This window comes from Galeopterus variegatus, unplaced genomic scaffold, assembly GCF_000696425.1.
Source record: "Galeopterus variegatus unplaced genomic scaffold, G_variegatus-3.0.2 Scaffold1919, whole genome shotgun sequence".
Lineage (NCBI taxonomy): Eukaryota > Metazoa > Chordata > Mammalia > Dermoptera > Cynocephalidae > Galeopterus > Galeopterus variegatus.
Genome location: NW_007728030.1, coordinates 284,491 through 289,962, shown reverse-complemented (window position 1 = coordinate 289,962; position 5,472 = coordinate 284,491).

Here is a 5,472-nt window from a genome sequence, read left to right as displayed (position 1 = left end):
TACCATGTGGGTATTTTGTTACATTTTTAATCAAGGGCAACTTCCTTTTCCAGCACTACCCTTGTAAGGTTTTTTTCCCAGGAGGGAGGGCTAACCACAGTGCTTTCCTCTTTTCTTTTCTTTTTTTTTTTTTTTTTATTTTATGAATTTGGGGGAGGGGGTGTTAGTATTAGTGCATTATATCTACTGGACTTTAGGTAGGGAGGATTTATTTTTAAAAGTAGTTTGAAATTTGGGAGATTTCTCAACAGGAAGGGCTGAGATTCGGGCCACTGTCTCAACCCAGAGAGGATTTACAGACAGCAGATCTTCCAAGTCAAATTCGTTTCCAGTTTTTCCCCCAGCTGCCTTTGGGGGTCCCTGCCTTAGCCACACACAAGGCTTCCTGAACTGCCAAGAGAAAGGTCTGCCTTCTCAACTGCTTGGCCACTTAGGCCAGATGGGGCCCAGCCAGCACTGGGAGAACTGGGTGGCAGGTGGCTGACTGCTTTAAGCACCTGACTTCAATACCAGCAGGAAGGGCTCCCACATTTGTTAGTATTATCATTACTTTTGTGAAATGAAAATGACAAAAAAAAAAGATCTTCCTGTCTAGAGGGTACAAAGATGAACAACTTTGGTTTCCATTTTTCTTCTTAACTGCCTTTTCTTGGTGTGGCATCTGACAAGATCTCAACTTGCAGCCTCATCATGAATTGATTTTTTTGTTGTTGTTCGTTTGTTTGCGTGTTTGTTTTGGGCCAATCCTAGATACCTGAGTGCACTTTTATTCAGTTAGTCCTAACTTTTAAAGAAGGAAAACCCAGAGACATATCTGGTGTAAATGTCGCAATAGGTTTTGTTTGCATCCCGTGTCCCCTCCCCTCCGTGCCCTGCGTTTGAATACACTGCACAAATATGAGGCTAGGAAGTTTGGAAAAAACCACCTTTTCTAACTGGTTGCTCATTTGTTGTAACTCAATAAAGCAAAGACTAAACATTTTTATAACCTTTCCCCTTGGTTCTTCATTGCTGTCTGGCTCCCCAGGCTCGGCGTGAGGGCTCCGACTCAGCCACCCCCATTTCAAATCCGCGATGGCCAGTCTCTCATTTTCCGTCTTGGGGAGGTCTGACCTCGCCAGCTAGACTTTAAAAACAGGTATAAATGTGGACACAGGAATCTTTGTCATCGGCCCACCCTTCTCCAGGGTCTTCACAACTAGAGTCATGAAAAACTGCAGGAAAGAGCATCGGGGTGGGACTGAGAAGACCTTCAGTGCCTGGCTGGCCCTCGAGGGACCTGAAGTAAGTCAGTCCCCCTCCTAGGCTGCCCGTGACTGGTAACTGGGACGCTGCTGTTTCTCTGAGGCCAGCTTTTACATGTCCCTGCCCAGGTAAGGTTTCAAAAGTCCCTTACTGTTCCTATGTGACACTTGTCTAGACCAGTGGTTCTCAAACTCGAGCGGGCACCGGATCACCTGCAGGGCTGGTGAAAGTGTCTGGTTCAGTAGGTCTGGGGTGGAGACCTGAGAACGGGTGTCACTAACAAGTTCCCAGATGAGCTGATGCTGCTGGCTGGACACCTCACTCTGGGAACCTCTGGTCTAGATGTCACCTTTTTACAGGGACTTCCAGACTTTTGGCCAGTTTATCTAAACTAAGCATGTGTTTATTCNAATCTTTGTCATCGGCCCACCCTTCTCCAGGGTCTTCACAACTAGAGTCATGAAAAACTGCGGAAAAGAGCATCGGGGTGGGACTGAGAAGACCTTCAGTGCCTGGCTGGCCCTCGAGGGACCTGAAGTAAGTCAGTCCCCCTCCTGGGCTGCCCGTGACTGGTAACTGGGACGCTGCTGTTTCTCTGAGGTCAGCTTTTACGTGTCCCTTCCCAGGTAAGGTTTCAAAAGTCCCTTACTGTTCCTATGTGACACTTGTCTAGACCAGTGGTTCTCAAACTCGAGCGGGCACCGGATCAACTGCAGGGCTGGTGAAAGTGTCTGGTTCAGTAGGTCTGGGGTGGAGACCTGAGAACGGGTGTCACTAACAAGTTCCCAGATGAGCTGATGCTGCTGCCTGGACACCTCACTCTGGGAACCTCTGGTCTAGATGTCACCTTTTTACAGGGACTTCCAGACTTTTGGCCAGTTTATCTAAACTAAGCATGTGTTTATTCTTCAGATAAGGGAAAAGATTGCCCCTCTCCCCCACTTCCCAATATACAGGAAACACTGAAAACTCAGAGACTGGGAAGAACTTGGCCTTTGGCAGATGCCATCAGTGTCCCCTCAGAAGTCCCTGTTCCCTCCGGGGACTCCAATGGCACCATATCCTTCTCTGTTCACAGGCCTCATCACGTGGCGTTGGTATTCATTTGATCTGCTTGCCTGTTCCTCCAAACTGAGACCAGGGGCCATAGATTCTCCATAACTGTACATCAGCTCTAATATCCCCTAATTCTCCTCACCAGTCAGCAAACTTGAATCCAGATAGCTTTATTCAAAAATAAAAACAGTAGCTGTCGTTTATTTCGAGTGGTTACTGTTGGCTAGACTGTGCTGAGTGCTCTACCCATATTTTCTTATTCTATCTTTATAACCCTATGAGGTAGGTGCCCCCATTTGGCAGATGAGAACACTGAGGTTTTGTGAGGTTTTATAACAAGCCCAAGGCCATGCAGATACTAAGTGGTTTTCACGGAACATATTTTCTTATTCTATCTTTATAACCCTATGAGGTAGGTGCCCCCATTTGGCAGATGAGAATACTGAGGTTTTGTGAGGTTTTATAACAAGCCCAAGGCCATGCAGATACTAAGTGGTTTTCACGGAACTCTACCAATTTTGCCTATTATGTGTCCCTTACCCACTTCTTCTGGTATAAGCAGCCTCTTCTCTGTGGGAACTGCTCTCTCCATTCTGTGAGGTTCTGATGTGACAGGACCTGCCCTCACACAGGCCCCAAGCCTGGCCAACCATCATCCCCACCCTGGCCCCAGTGCTGGCACATGGACCACACAGGGCCAAAGGAGCCTCTTCCTGAGAGATAGATGCTGAGAGAAACAAGCTCATTCTTTCCTTTTTGGTGGCTTAATTAAGAAGATGTGGTCCTGGGGCTGACTCCAACTATTTTGCCTGCCATGGGGAGGAAGCCTCACTGCATAAATTAAAAACTCAGAGAGAAAAGCAACTATTTTAGAGTATTAACACTGTTAGAGTATTGTATAGTAGGTAAGAAACCTCAAAATGCAGAGTTTCAAACAAGAGAGAAGTTTATTTCTATCTCAGGCAACAGTTCAGGGTGGGCTGTCAGGCTGTGCTTCACACAGCCATCCAGGGACCCAGGATGGCCAGCGGCTCTACTGTCCCCAGCAGGTGGTTTCCATCTCTAGGTCAGAGCTGGGCTGCTTCAATTATCCTCATCCACAGAGACAAAGGGCCCCACAAACCCACTTTGTTCCAGCCCTTGGGAAGCATGAAAGGCAAGCACCTTCAGTTTTCAGGTCATGAAACAGAAATTGTCGCTTGTATTTATATGCCATTGGCCAAAACCTGGTCATGGTGACACATAGCTGGTAGGAAAACTGGGAATGTCGGTTCTGTCTAGGTGGCCAAGAGCCAACGGAGGAAGGGCTCTGTACCTTGAAGGAGGAAAGAGTGGACATCAAGGACAGAGTAATTTCAGCCACGAAGGAGATCCAGATGTCCCCGATGTCACATCCACCTCCACCCTTCTCAGTTCCATGAGCCCATAATGAGCTATGTTTGTTTTCAGCTGGTTTGAGTTGGGTCTCTGAACCTTAAAACCAAGAATCAAGGTAGTCTTATGGTTAGAATTTACCCAAGACTTTCCAAGACCAAACCCTACTCTTCCCCACCACATAAATGTCTCCCAGCTCCTAGATCACATTGGCTTGAATTCCCGGTCTGATGTCACTCTCACGGTGATTGGTCAGGTTCAGGGGAAGCCCCAGTCTCCCCAGCTGGTGCTGAATCACAGAGGGAGGCTCCTGAAGTACGTAGGGTAGAGGGACTGGGAGGCGAGGGCAGGATCACATCCAAGGGGCTATTTGGATCATCAAACCCACCAGAAGTGGGGAGGCAAAAAAAGGTCTGGAACAAGGGCCGCAAGTTCAGGTTGGGCCAACAGGATGAGAACAGGTGAACATCAGCCTTCCACCACGAGTGAAGTGGGCCCAGGTATATCTTTATTCTTCTTGAATCCGAAGATATAAAGAGGCAGAAGGAGAGGTGATTTAGAGTGCAGACTCTGGAGTCACACTGCCTGAGGCCACATCCCAGCTCTGTCACTTACTAACTATATGACCTCAGGCAAGTCACTTATCACTCTGAGCCTCAGCCGTAAAAAAAGAGATAATAATTATACCTGTCTCATATTGTGGCTATTTACTTAATGGTCAGTATATGAAAAGCATTTAGAAGAGTGCCTAGTATGTACTAAATTCCCACGGTTGCCGTTATTACTCCTGGCTGCACAGGGCATGGATGGATGGGCCCAAATTAAAATTGTAGGGATTGGATGGGACTCCCTCCCCTTTTTCTTAATATTAAGGTCTAGCACAGTTACATCATGGGAGAGTTCTGGTCCTTGATGAGAAACACTGGGATCCTGGACTGGCTGGTGGCTGAAGGCTCCAGCTGCCTTGGAGATACCTGCCTACCAGTGTCTTCCTCAGCCCTCCCTCACCCAGTCTATGGCATAGTCAGGAAACAAGGATGCCTTTTCCATAGTGGTCTCTGCTCAGTCCCTCTCCAAAGCTCATGATCCAGATACCACGCTCCACCTGGACCACTGTAAGAGCACTGGTCTTTCTGCTCTGGTTTCTGCTCAAATGTCACCTGCCCTCCATGACCCCCTATCTGCAGGGCCAGGACTAGAGTGAGGTAAGCAAAGTACCTAAGGGTGCAGAATTTAAAAAGGAAAGGTCATGCAGGTGCCCTCCCTGCACTTGCAGGACCCTGTGAGTGGGTGTCTGCCTACATTCTGTGTCCTCGCTGCCTCATTTGCCTCAGGCCCTGGCCCTGCCTAGTCACCATGCTTTCCTCTAACCCTGCTTTATTTTCCTCCAGCTTGCTTTTCACACCATGTCATCATATATCTTTTATTGTCTTTCTCATTCTACTACACTGCAAGCTCCATAAGGGCAAGGCCTGTGTCTGTCTTTTCTTCTCTGCTACATCTCCTGTGCTTAGCACAGTGTCTAGCACATGGCAGATGCTCCATAAATACTTGTTGGATGGATGATGGATGGATGGATGGATGGATGGATGATGGAAGGAAGATGGATGGATGGATGGATGGATGGATGGATGGATGGATGGATGGATGGATGGAAGGATGAATGGATGGGTGGATGGAAGGATGGGTGGGTGGTAGATGGATGAATGGATAAATGGGTAGGTGGATGGATGGACGATGGACGGGTGAAGAGTGCCATCTCTGCAGTCAAACAAACCTGAGTTTCAATCCCAGCTC